This window comes from Natrix helvetica (assembly GCF_964273705.1).
Source record: "Natrix helvetica genome assembly, chromosome: 1".
Taxonomy (NCBI): Eukaryota; Metazoa; Chordata; class Lepidosauria; order Squamata; family Natricidae; genus Natrix; species Natrix helvetica.
The window spans coordinates 32,262,023-32,287,967 of record NC_138548.1 but is presented as its reverse complement, the minus strand read 5'-3'; the positions used below and the strand labels follow the sequence as shown (position 1 = coordinate 32,287,967).

The 25,945-nt window shown below is 44.4% G+C and overlaps 1 protein-coding gene across 7 annotated transcripts in view; it reads right to left on the bottom strand.

Moving 5' to 3' along the window:
- PPM1A (protein phosphatase, Mg2+/Mn2+ dependent 1A) overlaps positions 1-16,991 on the bottom strand; it is a 35,340-nt gene extending 18,349 nt beyond the window's left edge. For 2 of the 7 annotated variants that reach the window (XM_081935711.1, XM_081935712.1), the window contains exons 1-2: positions 16,587-16,991; positions 16,087-16,282 (exon numbers count right to left, since the gene is read on the bottom strand). The gene's annotated coding sequence lies outside the window, so the exon portion shown is untranslated. The remainder of the gene's footprint in view (positions 1-16,086; positions 16,283-16,586) is intronic. The other 5 variants (XM_081935713.1, XM_081935714.1, XM_081935710.1 and 2 more) reach the window with 4 other exon arrangements.
- Between the last annotated feature and the right edge of the window lie 8,954 nt (positions 16,992-25,945).

The following is a 25,945-nucleotide window of genomic DNA, read 5'->3' as shown; positions in this document are numbered from 1 at the left end:
CCCCCGCTGGCAGAGCTCCGGCCCCTCCCGTGTCCTGCGTATCCGTTGTAGAATCTTCTGTTTTTTCTAGGTTTGTTTTGGTTTTTTTCCATAAAGGCCTGTGCCTCTATGGGTGTGTTAATTCTAATTCTTGTCTCCTCGCAGAATATCAACATACCTTCAGGCATCAACCATCTAAACCACACCCCCTTCTGGTATAATTTATTCGCCAATTGCGAATAATTTTTCCCTAATTTTCTTGGGGATCTGCTTCAGAATGGTTATTTCCCTATCGTGATATGTCAGTGCCTGCCCTCTTTGTACACCCAGAATTTCACCTCTTGTGCTTTTTCTAAGAAATTTAATATGGACCTCCCTGGGTACGTTGTGTGTTCTAGCATAAGCTGAGTTCACTCTGTAAACCAGATCTATCTCCCATTCCATCTGTTGTTTTTCTTTATGTATGTATTCAGCCAAGATGTTAGTCATAATGTCCCTTATATTTTCCCCATCTGCTTCTATGACATTTTGAAATCTAAGATAAAAGGACATTCTCTCAAATTCTGTTTTCATTTGCTGGATATCAAGTTCTTTGTTTCCCTTCTGCACTGCTTCTACCCCCCCCCCTCACCTCCGCCACCCCACCCTCCACAAGGTCCAGTCTCTGTGAGTTCTTGTAGATTTGGACTTGATTCTCTTTAATTTCTTCCTTCATTTCCTTTAATTGTTTCTTAATTTCTTCCTGGCCCTGTATAAGTTGCTGAAGCATTTGTTGCAAATCCATCTCTGTACTCTTAGGTTGCATCAGTTCTGTGATCTTTGATTGTGTGGCAGGACTGGATGTTGCAGATGTCGGGGCAGAAGTAGCAAAGCCAGGTTTTCCAGGGGGTGGTCTTTTAGGAGACATAGTTTATAAAGTAGAGAGATCAGTCAGTATGGAGAATGGACAGCTGGAGAAGTAGAGCAGACAGATGAGTCCAGGAGGCAGAAGATCCAAGCAGAAGAGAATTCTTTAGTCAGTCTGGCAATAGAGAGAAATTTTTCCCCCAGAGTTTTCAAAAAATAACAATCCACAAGAGGTTCTTCTGGGTGACACGAAGACAAAGATCGGAAGCCTGAATTTTAAAGGTGGAGTCAGGTTTCACAGTTCATGAAGACAACGGAAGTGTGCCATCTTGCCCTGCCAGCTTTGGGCTCAGAGGCATAGTAAAGTTTTAAAAGTTCACAAAGTTCTCAGGTCATCAATACGTTATGGAGCTAAATCCAATGAAGAATCATTTTTACAGGGGTGAGGCATCATTAGTTGGCTCTCCCCCCTCCTCCTTCCCCTGGGGGTGAGAGCAAAATTTTTCCAAGCCGCTTGTCCAAGTGGGGGGGAAATCCCCCTCCCTCCAGCCACGCCTCCAAGGAAATCCGAAAGTTTAACATTTTAAATTGCTGAAAGGTCCATCAAGTCAAGAAAAAAGGGAATGAAGGGGGGAAGCGCCTCACCACACCGCCGCTGCTTCCTTCTATTTTTACATCGTCCGATCAGCCTGTTGCGAAGATGCGCGCGCGCCCTCCGAGACTGCTCCCCGATGCCTGGAGCGAAGCGGAGGGGCCCGCACCAGCCGCCGCCGATGCCAGGGTCCCCCGCCAAGCCGCTCCTTCGGCAGGACGCCTCTCCGGGGCATCCTGTGCCCCCCAAGAAGCGGGGAAGCCCACCGGGGAGCCGGAGCGGGCAAAGGACTTGCCCGTCGCCGTCAGCCGCCGGAACCGGAAGCTAAAATATTATTTTAAAGGAATATAATCCTGTATTGAGTCATTTGATCATTAACCAGCCACAGGAAATAATTTGCAAGCTATGTTATTTGTGGACAACCATTCAAGTATGAGCCAGCAGTGTGCAGCAGCTGCCAAAAAAGCCAACATAGTTCTAGGCAGCATCAACAGAGGGATAAAATCAAGATCACGTGAAGTGTTAATACCACTTTATAATGCCTTGGTAAGGCCACACTTGGAATACTGCATTCAGTTCTGGTCGCCACAATGTAAAAAAGATGTGGAGAGACTAGAAAGAGTGCAGAGAAGAGCAACAAAGATGATTAGGAGACTGGAGACTAAAACATATGAAGAACGGTTGCAGGAACTGGGTATGCTCCTGACAGTCTTTTTTAAATTTGTAATTTTAACTGAGGGTATTTTAATTGTTAATTTTAATTCTATTATTACTATTGTATGCATTTAACGATTGTTACCTCCTCCATGTACATGTACGTGTATGTGTTTATATGTATGTGTATATGTATTGTATGTATATGTATATTTGTATGGGTTTTTATTGTACGCCGCCCCGAGTCCTTTTGGAGAGGGAGCGGCTAACAAATTAAATTTATTCTATTCTATTCTATGTCTAGCTTAAGAGGAAGAAGGACTAGGGGAGACATGATAGCATTGTTCCAATATCTCAGGGGTTGCCACAAAGAAGAGGGAGTCAAACTATTCTCCAAAGCACCTGAGGGCAGAACAAGAAGCAATGGGTGGAAACTAATGAAGGAGAGAAGCAACTTAGAACTGAGGAGAAACTTCCTGACAGTTAGAACAATTAATCAGTGGAACAGCTTGCCTCCAGAAGTTGTGAATGCCCCAACACTGGAAGTCTTTAAGAAGATGTTGGATAGCCTCTGTCTGAAACGGTATAGGGTTTCCTGCCTAGGCAGGGGGTTGGACTAGAAGACCTCCAAGGTCCCTTCCAACTCTACTATTGTATTGTATTGTATTGTATTTATGCAAGCATTCCTGCTATCTGTAGTAGGGCATTCTTCATTTAAATATTTTATTATTAACATACTCTGTCAAATATATCCAACAATATACAGTATATTGCATGTTATGATTTCATTATCAATTAAAAACTTTCTAACTTTCTGTGCAAAATGACTTGTAGTCTAATGAACATTTTTCATTATCTTTCTTCTGGCAAAGCCTATTATTCATTTTCATCCTGCTATATCGTGGGTAAAACATGTTAAGAAATGAAGCCCTAGTTATAAATTTGGTAAGGCACAGCTCTTTAACCACAATCTCATAAATGGTTTGACTGCAGAAAACACTGTAAGCAAAATGAAAATATGATTTAGTCTGTTGTAAAAACAGAGTCACTGTTTACCTTCAAAAGTTTTGTAATAACTTTACCATCAAAGTCACCTTAGAGATCAGGTTTAAGAGGACAGGTGCTCTTTCAGGACAGCATCCAGTTAAACAAAAAGGAATATAAATAAATGACAGTCCTCGTAATGATAGAATGGCAGTTGGTCTTACCTGAACTGCTATTTTCGGTGCTGCGACAGGAGGCTCCAGTACAGGGTATTAACACACCCAATTGGCCACGAGACTGGGATGAAGCTGAAGCCACGCCTCTGTGCTCCACCCTTGACTTCCAGTTTCATCGAAGCGAGCTCCCCCGAGACCTGAAAACAAGGCACAAAGGAGAACTCCCCCCACCCCAGCTACATTAACTAATCTAGGGCGGTAACTGGAGCCTCCTGTCCCAGCACCGAAAATAGGAGTTCAGGTAAGACCAACTGCCATTTTCTGGAGCGAGGGACAGGAGGCTCCAGTAGAGGGACCTACCAAACCTAAGTCCCATGGGCGGGAAAACTACTGATCTGCAATGACCTGCTGTAGCACCCTACGTCCGAACGCCGCATCAGTCGAATGCATCCAACCTGTAATGCCGAATGAATGACGATGGTGAAGCCCACGTTGCCGCTCTGCAAATATCGTCTATCAGAGCCTGCGAGGCCCAAGCTGCCAAGGTGGCAGCGATCCTCGTTGAATGTGCCGTAATACCGGCCGGCACAGGCAACTTCTGGGCCTCGTATGCCAGGGCAATAGATAAGCGGATCCACTGACTAATGGTGGAAGATGTAATCCTTTTACCCAGCGATGAAGGTTGGAAAGGCAAAAACAGTGCCTCCAACCTCCGGAAGGAGGCCGTCTGCTTCAAATATATATGCAGGGCCCGCCGAACATCCAGGCAGTGCCACTGCTGTTCATGTTCCCTAACCGGATCCAGATAGAAGTCCAGAAGCACAACTTCCTGGGAACGATGGAAAATAGAATTTACCTTTGGCATAAAAACTGGATCTAACCGTAACACAACCCTGTTGCTGTGGAACACACACAAATCCTCCCTGGAGGAAAGCGCCCCCAACTCTGACACTCGTTTAGCCGACGTGATAGCCACTAAAAACACCACCTTAAGAGTTAGGAGCTTCAGGCTAACTGTCCTCAATGGCTCAAAGGGCGTGGTCATGAGAGCACGCAACACAGTAGGGAGGTTCCATGTGGAACCTATGTGGAACCTATGGACCACTGGGCGTCGCAAGTTGGATATCCCCTTAAGAAACCTCTTAACAATGGGTAATTGGGTGAGGGAAACAGGACCCTCACCAGGAAGAAATGTAGCAAGCGCAGCAAGCTTCCTACGCACAGTGCCCAGGGAAAGCCCCTTATCCAACCCGTCCTGGACAAAGTCCAGGACCTGTAGAACAAAGGCCCTGGTGGGCACTACCTGGGTGGCCTGACACCAAGTCACAAAGGAAGCCCAGGTGGAGTCATAGATCCTCGTAGTGGATTGTCTGCGCGAGGCCTCTATGGTCCTGATCATCCGTAGCGACAGGTGAGCCTCCCTCAGTTGCTCCCGCTCAATCTCCACATGGCTAGTTGTAGCCAGTGTAGCTATGGGTGAACTAACTTCCCCTGGCGCAGCTCTATCTCCCCCTCCGGAATCCGCCATGGAGGCCGGACCGACAGAGTCATGAGGTCCGCAAACCAGGCCCTCCGCCAGGATCAGCTCCGCCTGTTCCCTGACTAGTTTCTGAACTACCCCTAGGGGAAGAGTACCTGCTCTGCTGAGCCTCCTGTTCCTGAGGCTGGTACGAGGGCTTGCGGTAGAATAGAGTGGACTTTTGCTCCACCTTCTTCGCCGAGGTGGGTAGGACTTTTTTCTTATTCTTGTCTTCCATGAGGAGCGAGTCAAGAGTAGCTCCAAACAGGTATAGTCAGCCGACGCCAGCTGCCACCTTGACTTGCTGTCTGCTTGCCAACTCCCAAAGAAGACGACGAGAGGTGACGGACGATGCCATAGCCCTGGAAGCAAACATCATGGCATTCAACGTGGCATCCGACGAAAACTGAGCTACCTCCACTAACTTGTTCAGGTCCAGGTGCAGCCACACATCTTCCGGGGAAATGCGCTCCTGGATCTTCTCCATCCACAAAATAGCCGTGCGATTAAAGAACGAAGCCGATGCCGCAGCCTTGATGGCCCAGGCCGCAGACTGGAACGTCTGCCTGAGAGTCATCTCCTCCTTTCTGTCATCCACCTTCAGGTTGTCAGCCACATCCTTTGCCACCAGAGAAGCAGGAGACGCCAACGCAACCACAGGTAGGTCCAAAGTGGGCAGCTGCAAGACTTGGGAAAAATCTGGCTCAATATTATAAAAACATCTATCATTACTGCTAGGGTTAGGGAAAGCTGCAGGCTTCTCCCATTGTTTCTTCACCACTTCCAGGAAGAGGTGAGGAGCAGAAATTTCTTCCTTAACAGCCTTGGGCTCAGAGAAAACCGGGCCCCGAGGTTTCTTTGCTGCAGACCCCTCTGTAGCCCCTCCTTAGCCCCATCTTTGGTTGCTTCCTTACTCCCCTCCCCCTCTTCTACCTGTGCAGTAGCACGAGCCTTGCGCAGGAGAGATTGGAATAAATTTGGGGGGGAAAGGCCAGTAAAGGCCGGAGATTTTGGTTTAGCGTCCTCCTCGTCCTCAGACAGGTCAGGATCCCTTTGGGTCTTCTCCCCTGACACTGAACCTTCACTAACCAGAGAAGGGGAGACGGGGCGGCTCACTGGAGCGGAGGAAGGGCATGCCTGAGAGGAGCTAGTCCTATGGGTCTTGCCTTGATCCGCTACCTGGGCCTTAGCTGCCTGTTGCTGGAAGCCCGCCACAATGCCAGAGGAGATAGCCCTTTAAATAAGGCTCTGCAACCCCCTGGGAAGATTATCCACATCCAGGGAATCCCAGGAGGAATTCCCAGGATCCTGAGCTGCGTCAGTCTAGGGAGCCAGAATAGGCCTAGGCAAGGCCTGATCCCCTGAGGGATCCTCATGAATGCAGGAATCCTCCAGATCCATTTCCTGGTCCTCCAGGGAAAGGGGTGGTGATGGAGAAACGTTCCCAAAAAACCTCACTAGGGAATCCGGGGAGCCCAGGGGGGGGAACAGGTGGAGACCCACCCCCAATGGAGATCTAGAGCGAGAGGGAGAAGCGCTGAGCCTACCCTGCTCAGTCCTCAACTTCTCTGCTGTAGAGAAGTTCTTGGAGATGGCTTTGTGCCTTCCCGCCTCCTCTGCCATCTTTGCCACATGGGAATAGTACTCACCCTCCTTGCGGAGCCTCCAAATCTCCCTCTTCAACTGCACAGGAAATAGAGAGAATAAGCCATGGCAAAAAGAAGGCTGTTCCTCCCCATCCAGGCAGCCCCTATGTCAACACCGAGCATGGTATGTTTTAGGGGTTGCCGCCGAGGCTTGACTTGACTCCGGACGCCCTCACACTTTCCCGCATCTGCACGGCTCCAAAGAAAACCTCCGAAGGGACTCTTCGTGCCATTTCCAGTGCTCTGGAGCTGCCGTGGCTCGAATCCAACCGCCGAAGATTTCAGCCAGCGTATTTTAGTGACGGGAAGCCGTGGAGCTGAAAAGCCCAAACCCGCAAGCCTCCCGATCGCCCAGGGGGCGAGGACTGGCGCCATGTGCTCAATGGAGTCCAAAATGGCCACTGCAATGCCAATCGAGCTTTCCCAGCCCCCAGCAATTCCAAACAACCTCCTTGGTGGCTAGGAAGGAAACCACACAGAGGTACTTACTGGCCCTAGCAGGGAGAAATTTTCCAGAGGCTGCAGAGGCAAGGAGGGTTCAGTAGAGATCAATTTCACAGGAGAAAAATTAAATAGGTCTCGTTTTTTGGCCGGAATGAGATGAAACTGGGAGTCAAGGGTGGAGCACAGAGGCGTGGCTTCAGCTTCATCCCAGTCTCGTGGCCAATTGGATGTATTAATACCTTCTACTGGAGCCTCCTGTCCCTCGCTCCAGAAAATATAAACAGTGAGATTTTTGAAAAAAAAGCATGCACTTTTTAAACTATACGTAAATCCATCTTAATTTAGGAATGACCAAGTCTAATTAAAAGTTGTAGTAACAAAAAGAGACAATGAAGATTTACTGTAATCTCTCTTCAAATGGGATAAATGTAAATAAGTGAAAAATCATGTGCATGGTACCTAAAAATAAACAAAAATATCATATAGTCCAATGAGGCTTGAGGTGACAGTAGCTTTGTGGAAAACCTTTGTAGGGAAGAAAATTGTGGAAGATGAGAGAAATGTTGGAATGAATGTAACTATAAAGTATATTTGGACTCAACTGAAAATAGAGAATATAGATTTATTTCAGTACATAAAAAAGACTTAGATAGGTCTTGTAAATTAACATGAACCACCAGCAGTGTTAAATTGCCCCTGGGAAACTAGATATATAGTAGATCAGATATATACTTAGTCAAATTAGCTGAAGAATTAAATGCTTCATTTAAAATCACTACTGCATTTTTGTGATATGGTGCCTCAGATGCCATAGATATCAATGCAATGTGAGTACCCTAAATCAAGCTAACCTCGATTTGTCTGGAACTTGAAAATGGTAACAGTTTTTTTTTGTTTCTAAGGAGGGGGATGTAATTCCCTTTCATCAATTTCCAGTAGGATATTTTTGTTTCAGAGAATATACAATGGAAGTTTATAGAGTACATTATTCCATAGATTTTCACATAAATCCCTTTCCCTACGAAAGTCAACAGGAATTAGAATCATATCCCCTATGAAAGGCTTTCTTATATCAGGCACAGAGTAGATGGAATCATCTTTATGAATTTATTTTGTATTTTTAATTGGTGGGAGGAAGATGTTAAGGGACAAAGTAGATTTATTAAATCTGTCAAAACCTAAGGAACCATTCTAAATTCTCCTTCTCCAAAACAATGAAAAAGAACCGGTAGGCATTTATTCTGAAATTGTTACTTATTCAACTTGTGTTTGTTAATATTTTCCTTTATTAATAGAAAGGGAGCTAGAACACCAAAATGGAAATTAATTGTCAATGCTTAATTGTCAATGCTAATAAAGACCCTATGAATAAAGAAAAAAAACAAAAAAATGGGGAAAGGATGAAATTTATACTTATTAAAAATGACAAATGGTAATTGTAAAATAAATATTTAAATCAGAAAAAAACTAAAGAGGCCCCCACCTACTTTTATAGAACAAATAAAAATCAAGTGCAACTCAAGAATAAAACTATTTTAAAGAGTGGAACTACAACATACATGTATGGGTATGTATATTTTATATTTCGAATGAACTAATGTTTTGCATTGTTTCACACTGCACAATTAACTTAGGAAATCTCATCTTAAGAGAGAATTACAAAGGATTAACTCACTGGTTGGTATTATACTGAACATTTACAGTACAGATGATAATTTCAAGTTTGTCTTTACTAGGAAGAAATGAGTAAGGAAGGCCATTACTGATTCTAGTATTCTGTAATATAATTCTATATAATCTGTTATATATTTATATTCCACTGATAAACAGTATTTCTTAATATTCTTAATAGCAGTTTTAAAATAATTTGAAAAGCACTACCATGTTTTTTTTCCATGCTTGACTAATAAACAGGATTGGAATAAGTTACCTTGTATGAGCTGAGTAGCACTTCCTTACCCTGAAAGAAGAGTGTTAATTCCACCAATTCACGTTGTCAGTGGCAGTGAATTCATTTCCCAAGGAATGCTATTCTGAAAACTTCAGTGGCTGGAAGAATTTGGAAAGCCCCAATATGCAAGAAGGGCTCTTCACTACTTTCTCGGTGCAACAATTTATTTATTTTTAATCTTCATGATAATCTAATCCAATAAGATCCTTTTAAACTACGGCAGCCGCTGTGCCACGAGACAGTGAATTCTATCTCTGAAATTCTATAACCACTACAACTAAAGAAAACAAATGTAACTACCAAATTTTGAAGTCAAACAACTGTTACTGAACTAGTGTGAAATTTTCTACATCCGTAAGCCATTATACAAAAAAAAAAAAATAAAAAAAAAATTAAAAGGCAAGAAGGATAACTGAACTCCATTCATCCATAATTTGAAGAAGAAATAAAATTAAATTAAGCTTCTCTAAAAAGTTAAACAGACTTGGTGTTTGTTTGTACTTGCATGGAAGACCAACATGGAGTCCAGTATAACTGGTTACACAGGAAAGTAAAATATCATTCCAGAAGGCAATGGCAAATCACTTTAGCACCATGCCAAGAAAACTGATGGATAGTCCACAAAAGCCACCCAAGTTCATATGGAAGGTGTTCTTATAAAGGTATATAAACTGGAATCCTTTCTTTTGGGAGGTTTCTTTTTCTGAACGTAAACTGTACTGAAACCAAATCTCATAGTTCTGAAAGTTACCAGAATTAGAAGCTGGGAGCCAATTATTATTACTCTGGAAGCAGGAATTGCTATACCAGTGACGGTTAACTGGTGCCGAGTGCCCAAAGCATGTGCATGTGCGTGCTAACAAATCCCCAAAATGCAATGTGAGTGCCACCACCCATGCGCCCCTCCCGGGCATGTATGCACATGCCCACACATTCAGGGGGCCCCGTGCCCCATTTTGGCTTCCAGGTTGGTGCAGGTGGCCTTCGAAGCCCAAAATGGGGGGGGGAACGCACGCATGTGCGCAAACTCCCAAAATGCAATGTGAGTGTCCTAGTGCATGCGCACAGGCATCCCCTGCATGTGCCCCACCCCTGCACATGCATGGCAGAGATCCGAAGACCAGCTGACTGGCAGGAGGTGCCCGAGCACACACAATGGAGTTGGGCTTGGGCAATGGCTGGCGTGCCTGCAGAAAGGGTTCCGAGTGCCACATGTGGCACGTGTGCCACAAGTTCACCATCACAGTGCTATACTATGAATGTTACTGAAAAGCACTTCTTTCAAACTGAGACCCAAAACCCCACTAATACTTGGGAACAATCAGTGATGTAAGGTTATTTACAAGATTTCCTCTCCCCAATCATGTCAACATGTCCCAAGAGGAGAAGCAAGTTATGGTCCCATTCATTAAAGATTGCTTTCTGGTGGGATCCCAGAAGAAAGCCTTATGAACTTATGAAAACTTATGAAAACTGATTTTTTAAACTCTGTTTTTAACTGTGCTTTTAGTCACATTATTATATTATGTTATTATGTTGCAAGCTGCTCAGTGTAATTTAGGTGAGATGGATAATATAGAGATTGTATAAATAAAGACAAGATTACAAATTAAGTGTAATACAGTGTAACAAATCAACACCACTCATTTAAACAGTATGATTCCATTCTTTAGTGCCTATTGAGCAAGTTATCTTTGAATCACTAAAATTTTCATTTTTCTAAACTATGCAATATATACCACATTGTAAGAAATATTAGAATTATTTCAGATTTTGTTTCCAATATTAAAATACTAATAAAACCCTTTTAGTTAACAACTTGATACACTATAAATAGCATCTGAACATTGTCTTAAAAACACCCATATAAACATCCATGTGTAGTCCAAGCATGGGAGCATGCAGCTGGAATTTGCTATATTAAACTATTAATTATTATGTGTGTAGAACTATAGAGAACTGGCTTCATGATTTGTCACAGTTTTTTTCTGTGTGGTTTATTTGTTTGTTTATTTATACTTCAAGACAGCAAGCTATTCTAATTATTTAAACTATAGTAACTTTAGATACTATATTAACATTGCAGGTATAATCCATAAAATAAACTGAAATAGGTTTTCTGTGATTTGCTGATATACAATGCTAAGATAGAAAGGTTTTATGAGCTCATATGGTTCAGGGGACCAAATGTCTTTAAAAGTGTTGAGAGAATAAATAGTTCAGTGGCTGACTCGAGTGTTTCTATAGGCCCGTGACGGCGAACCTATGGCACACATGGCACAGGTGGCACGCAGAGTCCTCTCTGCGGGAATGTGAACCATTGGCCCAGTTCAGTTCTACTCGCATGTGCGCGCACCTCACACTGGACAGCTGGTTTTGGGGTCTCTAACGCACATGCATGGGGAACGCGGGGGAGGGGGGAGTGCAGTCACCCATATGACTGGTCTGATTTCACAGCCATTTTTGCGGTAGTCATTAAATGAATGCTGTTGGTTTTTAAGCGAACCAATGGTTTGCTATGGGCTGGTATTGCAGAACACTGGAAGTAAATGCTTTTTCAGCAAAACTGTCGTATAAAGAGGTCATGTGATGAGGAGATGCTTCAAATGTCCATAAATGTGGGCTGATTATAGAGCATCTGACATGCAGTGACATGACCACAGAGGTGGCACAGCCATTAGAACTTCAGAACCAGGTTGCAAGTAGTCTCACATAAATCCATTGTAACTCTGAATAGACACCAAGTGACCAATTGAGGACTACCTGTAGAAGTGTGATCCCATTTTACTGAAAAACATTAATCTGGTTGGCCCAATCCAAAATTCTAACTTGTTTTTAAGTTATCGTAACTTAACTGGCATGTCATCTGTATATGAGTTACTCAACAGTTAACTCTTCCTCTGAGCATGTAGCATAGGTAATTAAGAATGGCTGAAAAATAAAACTATTTCGATGAGGATTAGGATTTCCACATCCAGCATTTAACGGCAACCTGATTGGACGCCATGGATATTTATTTTTATGAAGCAAAAAATGATTCCTCACAACGCACAACAAAAATGGCTGAGAAATTAGACAGGGAAAGGTGAATACAGCTGCCAGAGATAGTATTCCATATTGTCTAGGACACACATCATGGATAAGTACAGTCTAGCATTAAGTGCTAATATGTCTGTAAATCTTAAAGATTATGTTTAGGAGTGAAAATCCTTACCTCCCATAGGATTGGAAGCTGTCACTGATTATCTCAAATAACAAGACATAAATAAAAAATTAATTAGCTAACTCTAGTGCTTTGTGCTAGTTGTGTGAACAGAAAAATCTCCATAAACTAAAACCAGATTAGAACACATCCTATTCAGTCCCTATATTATTTCCAAGATAATTCATCCAACCAAATTGCTTGTACAACCAAAGTCAAATTTAAAGTGCCAAAAACCTTATTTTGTTCTGAAAATGTATTCTGTTAAGACATTTTTAATGTAAGAGAGTTACAGTCAGATGAATGATCTAGATCAGGGGTGTCAAACTCGATTTCATTGAGGGCCGCATCAGGGTTGTGTTTGACCTTGGTGGGTAGGGGTGGGCGTGGCCAATTTGACATCATTCATGTTGGAGGCGCCTGTGGTAGCCTGAGTGCTCTGCCAGCGAAAAACGGAGCTTGGGAGAACTGCGAGCTCTGTTTTTTCTGGCAGAGGCTCTACAGGCTGTTCCTTTGCTGTTTCCAGGGCAGCCCTGTGGGCTAGAACTAAGCACCCCACGGGCTAGATCCAGCCGCGGGCCTTGAGTTTGACACCCCTGATCTAGATGCATGTCTAGAAAACTATATGAAAGCCTGAATAAAAGTTTGAACAAAAGTTGGTAAATAAGAGTGTGTGCTGATTTTAGATCTAATAAAATCATTAACCTCCTAGTGTAATGGAGTTCAACTACTAGTCTTCCAGTGTAAAAGACAGAATCTGTATTGTTAAGGATTTTACAAATGCAAAAAATCTCATTCCAATTTCACATATGCGTAAAATTCCATGCAGGTTTAACTGACATTCTGCTTTAATGAATACCCTCTCAAATTACATTGGAAGTTTACTGTATGCTGCTTATGGAGTAAACATCAGTAAATCTTGATTGCCAAACTGTTTCATAATAGTTTATGAAAATCATGTATGATTTTAAAGGGTTAAAGTGGAATTTTCCAGAGGTGATATTGCATTAAAGATAATCCTGCTCCACTGGGTAGAAAATACTATTCTGCCATGCTTAGAATTAGCCTTCATCAACTGCACATATAAATATTATTTTCTTTAATTTCCACTATCCTCAATAAACAGTATATTATTCTTTCACAGATCTATAACATTAATCTGCAAATAAAACAATAATTACTTAAACCTGCTACTTGCTGAAAAATTGCCAATGTTATATCTATTAGTTAGATTACCATAAGCTGCTTTTATGGGAGCTATACTTGACAGAAAAGGCAGCTGCTATTCAGCATGCTGACCAGCACTAGCTGGTATCTTATTTTGCCAGAGCTATACAGGCTGCTAATAAGCTTCCAGGCCTGATTCAAAGTGCTGATGAGAGAAAGCTTCATACAGCTTGGCCTCTTGCTAACATCAGTACTAATATTCCATCTTTATTTTGTGCACTTCAAAATAAAATACATAATGCTTCTGCTTTTCCCCAACATTCTCATGGGCTGAGCAGAGTGAGTGGCTGACCCAAAGTAATATCATCAATGTAATATTCATGCCTAAGAGACGACTAGAACTTACAGTCTCCTGGATTCTAGTCCTACACCTTTAACCATTGCATCAAATAGTCTCTCTTACCATGTTTACAACTTTTCCAAGAACACTATACCCATCCTACTAGTTCTGAGAGAAAGGATGCTTTCTGAGGAACCATGGGGGAAGCTGAGAGCTGAAAAATGCATTCAGATGTTGCAGACCCCTCCCATGCCAAGAGCAGGCTCATGAGATCAGGTAAAACCCCACCCTTTTGTTCTGATGGAAGATGGTAAAGGCAGTTCTCATGCAGAAAACATTTGGATAAGTAACCAAAATTAGAAGTAATAAAATTATTATTACTATTTTTATTTTTTTATCTGATATATCGTGATAAGTGCTTTACTATATCTATTTAATTCTCCTTCCAGAGATCAGGATAGTTTGACATTGCTGGCCTTTTGTAGGGTCCTAAAGAGTTGGTTCTGTGCCTGAGCCTGGGACGCCAAATGTACACAAGGACCGTTTTTCAGTAGTCTTAGCAATTTGGGTTGTTGTTTCTTTGATGCCCATGTTTTATATTTTATAGGAGGTTTTTTATTATAATTCTGCTTGCCACATTGAGATGGGTGGGCCATATGAATTGAATAAAATATTTTGCAAGCCACCTAGAGTTTCTTCAGCATACAGCACATACATTAATATTTTATTTATTTAATACCTATACCTAAGTGACTCTGGGCAGTTTACATCATAATAAAACCATATAAATACATGATTTAAAGCATAGCTTAAAACAGATTTAAAACATGTTAAAATACTTTCTACTACAAGCCTATACTCTGATATGAAAATTCATTCTGAAGCTTACTCCGCTATAACAAAAACTCTTCATTTTAAATTATCAGCACTTGAACTGTGTAGATTATATAATCAAGATGTAGAAAAGGAAAACTTCTTCATTCAGCATTCCAGCTATCTCAACTTTTCAAAAAATCTTTCAGTTTTAAATCTAAGACAATATTACACTACAGGAACTACATATAATCAAATCCAGGGATAAGAAAATGAAGCAATACCTCTATGCCTCAGGGTGTCAATATGTTTTCTTTCTCCTCACTGCTGAAAGCTACATTAACACAATATATATTAAATGCATGCAAGTGTACTTGGGTTGTACTAGTATAAAAGACACAAAATTTGACATATTAGGTAGACCAAGATAAAGCCATGTATCCTAAATTACAGAATTATATTTAAAACAAGACTACCTGACAGGCTTCTAAAGAATAAATTACCCACACATCTACATACCATTGTGCTGTAGATTAAAAAATACAGATTACATTAGCAGAGACTACACCAAGCCACAGTAACTTGTACAGTACCTTAAATTGCAAAATTACTGCTAAAACAAGGGTATCTTTCAGGCTTTTAAAGAATTACAAAGTATCTACATCCCATTGGGCATGTTCAGTCACCTGAAAAAAATGGTGCCTATAGCCTCTATTGACTATACCAAATATCATAAAAAAGAAATTTATTTCCATTTTTGTTTGTTTCATAAATATCTCCTTCCCATTTTTTAAAAAAAGGGCAGTAATAAGCTATGCAATTAGGAAATGTAAGTTAACGATTAAGGTATATTGCTTTATAAATATTATATGTTTGAATTTACTCATCAAATTGGATCAAGCACAAATCTTATCTTATAGGGATGTATATGGAATCTTCTAAACAGTTATATCTGTCTGATTGACAGAACGCTTGCAGCAGGAGGGGAAAGTATGCTTTTAATCATGCTTAATAAAGCTTAGCAGACAATGAGTTCTTCGCCCACTTCTGTCTCTCCAGAGAAAGAAACAACATCATGCTACGTCATCAATGGATTGAGTTGACAAGAACAATGAACACAGAGAAATCAGATCCAAAACAAAGGGAGTCTACACTCATTTAAGAACTTTCTACAACACATGTATGGAAAACATCATAAACAATTAGCATATAAAGTGTAGCTGGAAATGTATTATACTAAAATGGAACCGGCTTTTCTTCTAAACGAACCTGCCTTTGAATGCATTTATAACTTTTGCAAGATGTACTTACATTTGAATATTGCTAAAATGTGCTTTAGACATATATATTTCTTGTGTGGTGTGTGTGTGTGTGTGTGTGTGTGTGTATGCCTCCTACACACATTTTAAAAACCTATGCAAATAATGGCATCTGCAAAGCTGCTCTCCACGTATAATACCTGTACACATTTCAAAATATATTCCGGACCTGTAGTTTTTAATAGACGTAAAGTTTACATACATATATTTCTCACATACGGGGAGCAGCAGTTTCTACATTTTTGCCTGGTCTTAACCAAGATGATGCCTGATTTCAGCATTTTCATTTCAGATCACCACAGCACGCCTTACCAATTATATACTTTTCTCCTTCAAAAGCAGGCAGGAAGGGGTGGGACCGAAGCAGAAAGCCACCCCAAACTGAAGGCACGCATGTTCCACCTCTGTCACTCTTTTCCCTAAACTTCATCGTTTTCCTGCCGGCTGCCCTTACCTGGGCCTGGAAGGTACGGTCTTTTAGTTTATTACTTTTATTACAGGCTTGCACAGAGCAATAAATCCTCAGCGACAAGGCAACGCGCGGTTCCAAACGGTATCAATCCCATGATTAACGAGCAACAACAACAACGCAATCAAGGTGAACAATATGATACGATTCTACAGGGCAGAAGAGAAGCCGCCGGCACCACCTACACACAACACACACACACACACACACGCACGCACGCAGAGAGAAAAGCAGTGTAAGCTGCCCTGACGTATCAAATTCCCTTAGTGAAGCCGCCCATCAACCCCCTTCTCTCCCAAACGCCAGCTGGGTTAACGAGGTAGGGGGGAATCTTTCTGGGATTACAATGATACCGACCGCCGCCCCCCCAACCCACATGCACAAGCAGGTCTCGCTTCTAGGCCCCGAGTTTCCAGGCGGTGGCGGCGGCCTCTACCTTCTCCCGGGCCTTGGCGCGACCTCTGCCACCAACCGCAGCGGCTTACCTTTCAGCCCAGGCGAGCCAGGAGGAGAGGCGGCTATCAGAAGAAGGGGGTCGGAAGGACAGCACTGGACTAGGCCGGGCCGGGCCGAGCCGGCAAAGGCGCCTTCGCCTCAGTTCATTCGCACGGCAGAGACGACGACGACGACAACCACGGCCGCAGAGGCTGGGGCTGCTCCCGCTGCTCCTCCTCGTTGCTCCTGAGGAACCGAGCGCTCATCTCTCCTGCCTGCCTGCCTCCTTCACTCTTCCTCCAGCTTCTCTCTCTCTTTCTCCCGCGCCACCCCCTCCTCCCCGCAAGCCTTTCCTTCTCGCGGCGGCGTCCTCCGGGCTGCCTGCAAGCTCAGCCTCCCACGACACCCCGCTTCTTTTCCTTCTCCTCCCGCCCTCCCCCCCCGCCCCGCGCCGCTCAGCTCAGCTTTTCGGCTCCTCTAGGCAGGCGGACTAACAAGAGAGCGAAAATGGCGCACGCGCAGCGGAGCCACCCTCCCGCGCGCGCGAGGCTTGGCTGGGGGACGGGACTTGGAGGACATCGGGAGCGAGCTCTGGTTTGGGTTGGTGCGCATGCGTCGGGGACCGAACGCCCTCGAACGGAGGTGGGGGGGGGGGTGCGCGCGGAGCTGTAACGTTTCTTCTTAACGTTCCTCTGAGCGAGATGCTGCGTCCTCCGCCTGGCAGCCGAGTCTCTCTCTCTCTCTGTCTCGGGCGGGCAAAAGTCAACTATCAGCCGTTTCTACTATTCTTACTCTTATTCTTACTCCCTACTTTAATATAATGCATCGAGAACCCGGATGTTGAGGTCGACGGGGGAGGAAGGAAAAAGAGCTGCTGTGGGGCGGATTTGGGGGGGGGAGGAGACCTTTGAGTGATGGCTATGACGTCACTCCGATTTCCTCCTGGGCCTGCAGCTTTTCCGGACTGAGAGAAAGTAGGTCGGGGAGAGCATGAATGAGATGCTATCAGCCTTATCGTTTCCATTATTAACGCTGTTGTGTCGGCTTCGCACAACGAAAACAGCACCCGGGAATTTGCTGTTGGATAGGGTTCAAGAACCTTTACAGGCAATTTTAACGGTTGATCTTAGCCAAAAGGCCAAGAAGCTGCAAGAAAAGACGGACTTAAGAATCAGATCAGTCAGCAGGGGGAGCTTTCTAATGACATCAAAACATCCTGAGGTGTGAAACGGGGTTGTACAATATATTACCCTAATCGTGGTTCAATATTTATATGCATTATATGCCCTTAAACTTGCTGATAGAAGATTCCCAATCTTTGTTTATGTAGATGATGTATTAATATTCCCCCGAACAGAAATTGGTCTGAAGCATGCACTGAAAACTGTCAAGCTATTATAAAGATATGTAACTATTAATTATGATAAAGCCAAAATTGTTTCTTTAAATCAAAGATAGAAATACAAATGGGCAATCAAAAATAACACAGCTGAACAAGTTAAATGATATATATAGCTTTGTCTTTCAAAATAATAGGAAAATTACAGCCAAAACTAGCTATGTTGTTTCAAAAGCAGAAAAGATCACCAAGCCCATCTTATTGGTACAGGACACAAGGAAGTACACTTCCCTGGCTGCACCTAAGCACTTTCTGGTCAAAGCAATTGCACAATTGATGCATGTACAGCCCGGCTGTCAAACTCGTGGCATCACGTTGCCACCACATGACATTTCGTGACTTCCTTTGTGGAGCTGAGGTGGGCATGGCCTGCATATGACAGATCAGGCCCACGGGTCGCCAGTTTGACACCCGAGTACAGTATGGAATTCAAATAGAAAAAATCCAATCAAATTTCCTTAGGACCATTGTAGCTACTCCAAGATAAATGGCCAATACAACACTGAATCTAAAACACGACTCAAGCATTGGATCTCATGCCTGGTCTCGAATATTGTTATCCTGGAGTCTTATTAAACTCTGGTGATTTATTATCCCTCTTATAATTGGACAAGGAACTTGTTAACAAATCTGCAGGGGGAAAATTACCATATATACTTTTATCTGAATTTCTATATATCATGGGCTAGGAGGATGTTGGGAATACAGGTAGACTTTGCTTAATGTCTGTTCATCCAGCGACTTCAAATTGGGGATGGTGCTGAAAAAATACTTGTCACCGGTCTTCAAATTTAACATGCAGAATCCTTGTTGTCAAATTATAAAAATTTGAGCCTACCTGTATTTATGATCACTCCCCCCCTCCCAGGCCTTTTGCCATATTTGCCTGCCTTTCTCCTGCACTGGGCTCACCCATCCTGGCTATGCATAGGGAGGCATTGCAGAAACATTCTGTAGGGGACAACATCAGGCTTGGGTGCAAGGGCTACTCTAGGAGGTAAACTCTTGCAAGACTGTTCCTACAGTGGCAGGGGCGTAAATGAGATTGACCCAGCTAAGCAAGCGGGTGCAGGAGGATATGGGCTCCTAAGCAGGCATTTCTTGATGTGCCACGGCTCAAAGGCTGCTTTCTGTCACTACTCATGGACTACTTGTGGACTTCTTAGTAAGGTGCAGCTCATGGGCTTCTTAGCATGCCATACCTCAGGTTTCTAACAGTTCCAAAGCTGTGCAACACTCAAAATCACATTGCTGAAGCATGGCAAGCAGGACCAGAATCGTGTTTCTGGAGTTGCTTGCTGCACCACACCTCTGATTTCTTTGTGTGCCATGACTCTGCGCATACCAGCTCAGTAGCTTTTTGCAGAAAGAAAGGCCAGTAGATGGCACATAACTGATGAGGCATAGCCTCAAAGCTAACCTGGGAATATTAAAGAAGGGAAGTAACAGCCAGTAAGATAATATATATATATATATATATTCTCCATTTCCAGATCTACAGGACTTCATACCTACCTACCTAAATATTTGATTTTCCTTCATTCTTTTTCCTTTCATGGCAAGCAATGTTATGAAGCACAGAAAAGCAGTAAGACATAGTAAACTAAAGAAATGAAAGGCGAAGGCAAATTATGTACTGTGTATATAAATTTTATTTCAATTTAGATAGATTTTAATAGGCCTATAAAGTTTGACACAAACTATCTTTAGGTTACTATTTATTTAAAATTCTGCCATTCCTTATAAAGCAACGCATCACTACTGGAATTGTCATGTGGTAGATTTTATCAAAGACATTTTCAAATAAAGCTATAGACCAGATCTTACCATGCTATCTATCTACTGTACTGGAATATTTGGATCTTTCCATTGTTCTACAGCAACTAATTTGGCAGCTATACAGTATGTAAAACGTAAAGGCTGTTTTAGTTTGTAATTTCTTACTGTTGCCATCAAATATTTCTAGCAAACCTTGCTTTGGAGAGAATTAAATATTTTGTTTATTTTATTTTAACTGCCTTTATTAGGTGTGCAATACATTTCTTTAAATATCCTTCCAAAACTCTGATACTTTTATCATATTCCCACCAAAGATGAAAGAATATTCTCTTTGATTATTTTAGCGGCTTACCATCAACTTAATGAATATTGAGAAGGTAAGAGATTATTATTGGGATTTGATGCTACCAATGCAAAGGTTTAAGACATACTTCCTGTATAGATGTTGATGTAGAAAATATTATTGTCTAACTGTTCCTTTAAGTATAAACTCCAGGCTTCTTTTATCTCTGGCAGATTTACCATAAGCTACTTTAAATCTGATAAAAAATTTGAAATTATACTCAGGTTCTATAAAAATAATTAACATTAATTTTTCAAGAGAAGACAACATATATTTGCAATTTCCTTAACTTTTAATCTTATAGTATTGAATTGACCTGACACCAAAGAATATATGGCACTTTTTAAAATTGTGCATCCCATCCCTTTTAAATTATAAGATTTGGAATTTTTGTAGAAATCTTTTATTGTATAATCACTCCCCTCCCCCCGTGATTTTTATTGTATTGTTTTGTTGTTATAATTTGGGTATGTTATCAATGAACCATCTCACCCTACAAATTTGGCACATCACTTATTTATAAAGTTATTATTGGAGTCCTTTAGTTTAAAAGCCTCCCACCGTCCAGTACAATCCCACAGAGTTGGCCTCTTCAAGGTGCTGTCGGCCAAACTGTGTCAGCTGGTGACCCCCAGGGGGAGAGCCTTCTCTGTGGGAGCGCCCTCCCTCTGGAATGAGCTGCCCCCGGAGCTTCGCATAATCCTTGACCTCCGGTCCTTCCAGGCGCTCTAAAAAGTTGCCTTTTCCAGCAAGCCGGCCTGGCCTGTTAATTTTATTTCATTTTTTAAATGTATTGTCCTATAAATTGGGTTTGTTTTTTTGGATATGTATTTAATTTCTTTTTAACTTTCGGGATGTGTGTGTTTTAATATTGTACGCCGCCCTGAGTCCTTTGGGAGAAGGGCGGCATATAAATCCAATAAAACAAACAAACAAACAAAAGATCTACCAGTGTGAAAAGAGAAAAATTTAAATTCTTACCTTAGACTGAATATTGTTAGCTATAGAACGTTTAAAAATTGCCTTCTATATAAAGTTAAAGCAGAATAATATTTGTTTCTGCTATTTAGAATTTTATCAGGAATATAGGAATGTGTGTGTATGTGTGTATATAAATACCTCCTTCCTTTTTCTAACTGCTGTTATATATTAACTGATCCTATACTGTTGCATTTTGTCCCTAAATTCTAACCCTCTGTATACAATACAGTTGTTGCCTATTTTATTTTTGCTACAGTCATTTGATTCTTATTACATCATGTTTTATAACATCATTTTGTTTCGTAGCGTCCCTACAGCATCTTCTTAAGTAATTTCTCAGAATCTGAGCTAAATGTTAATTCACCTTATGAAACAGTCTAAAGAAAGAATATGAAGTACTTTGTTCTGTTGAAGGCTTGAATGCAATTCATTCTCCAGTGCGCTGCTTGGAGAGTCCAAGGATGGGTTAACACAGCCTATCTGCCCAAGGACTGAGTTGATTTTTCCCCTGGTCACGTCTCCTTTGCCTCCTTAGGTTCAGTTTTAAAAACTCAGTCTGCCCGATAGGCTCTCCAAGTGAAATTGTTAGATAGTGATTAGAGTAGAGTCTTAGGATTTTTCCCTTGTTTTACTATTGTGTTTTAGTGTTTTAGTTAGGTTTTGTTTCTTTAAGGCTGTTTTTCGGGGGCATCGTGGAGCCTCACCTGCTGCGTTCATGCTCGGTGGGGGGAATCAGCTAAGGCCACTGGTCCGCCGGCGGCCGGCGAGTGTGAGGATGGCCGAGGCTTCGGCGCGTCTCCGTCCACTCTAGGGAGTTTTCGGATTGAATTTCTCCCCCGCGGTGTCTTGGCAGGGTCCGGAGGTTGCAGCGGCCATTTTGGAAGCGACGCGTTGGCGCGCTTTCCAACGACCTCATTGTCGGCGCTGGCTGCATTCCTGGCCGTTTAAAGCACGCGAAAGTTGCGGTGGCCATTTTGTTTGGGCCATTTCGGCAGCAGCAAGGCAGAACGACCCAGCAGCTTTCCGCGTCTCTCCGCCTCAGCGCAGATCACTGCCAGGGATTGCGAGGGCCTGTCCGGGGCGCCGGCAGTACCTGGGCCCTCCCTACTTGATCTTCGGCCTGAAAGAGCGGCTGTGGAGTGTCCTGGTGTCTCTTCCAGCCTCCAGAATCGTTGGATCTGCAGACGCTTTGGAGCCAGCTGGCCAGCGTCCAGTGCCCTTCCCCTGCGGCTGACTCATTCTCCTCCTGAACAACCATCAAGAACATGGCTGATGAAGGTTTGGAGCAGAGGGAGGAGTTGGCAGAGGCCAGATCCCTCAGGCCAGGGGAGAAAGGGTGATAGGGGAGCAGGGAGCAAGTCTTCCCACAGTTCCTCTGGGAACAAGGGCCCTAAGCACCTGGGAGAGAAGAAGCAGGAGGGTCCTAGGGAGAGGCCTAGTAAGACCCGGGGCCTCATCCTCCTCAATCCTGTGAGGCTGGAATGGGGCCTCCTTTACCCAGGCAGGAGAGAAAGGAGTCTCTCCAATCAAGGGGATCAGTCACCCTCCATTAGTGGTAGGGATTCCCTGTCTGGCTCCCCTGCAGCATCCCTGGGTTAGCCAGACTCTCCTAGCTCCTCTGTGAGGGAGGAGCTGGAGTCGTTCCACGGTTGCCCCCACATGGAGGAATCCTTGGCTCATATTCATTCTGAAAGAGGCTGAGTCCCTTCTAGGCCCAGGTCTGTTGAGGACCCTCTCTCAGCTAAAATGAGGGACATCATTACTCAGGCCATTTCCCAGAGGGTGGTTGAAGCCATGCGCCAAAAGGAAAGTAAGAGTGGCAAGGGCCCTAGGGCTACCCATCCCCACGCGGAAGGTAGGAGCCACGCCCTCGACTCCCCAGGCACATCTGTTACCATAGAGGTATCTGTGTGAGAAGAGGAGGTTGCAGATGAGTTTGAACTTTCGGAGGATGATGACATGCTGCCTGATAAGCCGGCCTTTACTGGCCTGTTTAAGCCTTCCTTGTTTAAAGCTATCTTACACAAGGCCAGGGCCTCTACGGAGCTCGGGGCCAAACCTAAGGATAGGGCCATTCCCTCTACTTCCGAGGACCTTAAGGTGGGCCTCTTTAGTGAGACTACCCCGGACCCGGAACTCATCCCGGTCCCTGACTTGTTCATGGACGTGGTACAGCGCCAATGGGTCCAGGCAGGCACACTGGCCAGCCCCAGTGATGCAGACAAAACCTTGTATCCTCTGGAGCCAAAATTAGAGGAGACATTAAAGATGCCCTGGTGGTCTCGCTTACCTCCACCTCCACTCTCCTGGCTGACCTGTTAGAGGGGCTAAAGGCAGAGGACAAGAGGGCTGAAAAAGCCTGCCATAAAACGCATCAGGCGGCCGCCTGGGTGATTAAGGCATCCACCTCTGCCTCTTTCTTTACAAGGGCCTCCTTACTCTGGCTGTGCCAGCTGAGAGCTAAGCCTCCTTCGGAGGGGTCTTGTTGGCATGATCTCAACAAGATCATCACAGCCGTGGAATACTCGGTGGATGCCTCCCTGAATGCAGCAAAGTTTGCCTCCAGGGCTCTGGCTTCCAACGTGACTTCACGGCGCCTGCTGTGGCTTCAACATTGGCAGGCGGACATGAAGGCCAAGTGGAAGCTGGCTTCGGCTCCGTTCAAAGGGGGCTCGCTCTTCGGGGATTCCTTGGAGAAATTCTTGATTGAGATGAAGGATAAACGGAAGATCCTTCCCTCTACCTTCAAGAAGAATGAGAAGAAAGGTTCTGGTTCCTACAGGAAACAGACCTTTCAGGCACAGGACAATGCCCAGGCTTCCACCTCGTCCTTCCCCTACCAAAGGTCCTACAACCAATCTAATGACAGAAATCAGGACAGGAACAGTTCTAGTTCCAGGGCAGAACAACCAGTGCTCCTTTCGAAAGCCATTTCGAGGGGGTTCCAATAACCGTCAGTTTAGACACAGCAAGTGACCATCAGAGATCCCCTCCCATCGGGGGCCGACTGCAACTTTATGCAGACCGCTGGGAGGGAATCACCGGGGATGCGTGGATCCTTAACATTGTCAGGAGGGGGCTATCGCTGGAATTTCTGTCAATTCCACCGCAAACATTTGTTTGTTGCCCTCTGGCCAAGAACCCTGTAAAGAGGTCCCTCACGCCATAGAGCCAGTTCCCCCGGACCAGGAAGGGAAGGGATTTTACTCCATTCTCTTCCTGGTTCCCAAGAGTTCAGCGGGGTGGAGGGCCATACTAGATCTGAAGTGCCTGAATCATCATCTGGCCTACAAGCGTTTCAAGATGCAGTCCCTCCATCCTGGGCTGCATAAAGCGAGGCAATCTACTCACGTCCATCGATCTCAAGGAGGCGTATCTACATGTGCCCATCCACCAGGCCCACAGGAAGTTCCTGCGGCTGTGTTACAACGGAAGGCACTACCAGTACAGGGCTCTTCCATTCGGCCTCTCGTCCGCCCCCAGGACTTTTACTTTTACTCCTTGCAGCTGTGGCAGCTCATCTGGGCACTCGTCCCATCTGTCTGGAGTGCTATCTGGACGACATCATTATACACTCAAAGACTCGTCTACAGGCGGTGAGAGACGTAAGAGCCACCATCCGAACCTTGCAGGAACACGGCTTCTCGGTGAATCTAGAGAAAAGCCACCTAGAACCCGCAACATGCATCCAACACCTGGGCACCGTGATGGACTCTGTCTCGTGCCAGGTGTTCCTGTCTCCGGACAGGCTACGTTCTCTCAAGACCAGAATTTGGCTGTGCCGCCGGGCCGCCACCTTGCCGATCGTTCAACTCTCGCAGCTGCTGGATCTCCTGCATCAATGTAGTTCCCTGGGCTCGGCTCCATGCCAGGGAACTACAGTGGTTCCTGCTGCCGATGCAGAGGGCGAAGGCCAGCAACTCGCCCAGGAGGGTTCGCCTCCCGCCACAGGTGTCTCGCTCCCTGGGTTGGTGGCAGTCGAAGGTGGTAGAGAGGGGCTGTCTGTTCAAAGAGCCCAACAGGATCATGGTAATGTCGGACGCCAGCCTCTACAGCTGGGGCGCCCTTTGCCAAGGTCAACTAGCGCAGGGCAGGTAGTCACGCGCAGAAGCAGCCCGAAACATCAATTGGCTGGAGTTGAGAGCGGCTTGACTCGCCCTGAGATGATTTGCAAGCCAACTGGTAGGTCGTCACGTCCTCCTGCTCATGGACAATGTAGCGATGAAGGCCTATGTGAACCGGCAAGGTGGCACTCACTCCAAGCGGCTCATGGCGGAAGAGGAGACCCTGGGCCATTGGGTAGAACATCACGTAGCTTCAATAAGAGCGGATCACATCTCCGGCACCAGCAACGTGAGCGCGGATTGGTTGAGTCGACAGGCGATTGACAACTCTGAGTGGAGACTGAATCCAGACCTGTTCCGCCAGATTGTGAGATGGTTCGGACTTCCGGAAGTCGACCTGTTCGTAACTGCTGCCAACACACAACTCCCAAGATTCTTCTCGCGTTACCGATCGTCTCAGGTGGAGGGGACGGATGCGCTGCGGACCAGGTGGCCCCCGGGTCTCCTGTACGCATTCCCGCCCCTCCCGCTCATCCCGCAGGTGATCAACAAACTCCTGGCGGAAAGGGTGGAAATCATCCTGGTGGCTCCTCATTGGCCCAGGCGGTCCTGGTATGCGGACCTGGTCGATCTCTCCATGGAAAGACCGTGGAGAATTCCTCAGGAGCAAGTAGTCCTGCTCCAGGGGGCCATCAGTCATCCGGAGCCCCAGTGGCTGCAGCTGGCCGTCTGGCACTTGAAGGACAATGCCTGAGGGAACAACACCTCTCAGATAAAGTCATCCAAGGCTTCCAGGAGACCGGTTATGACCCGGATCTATGATGCAACCTGGTCGGCGTTTGC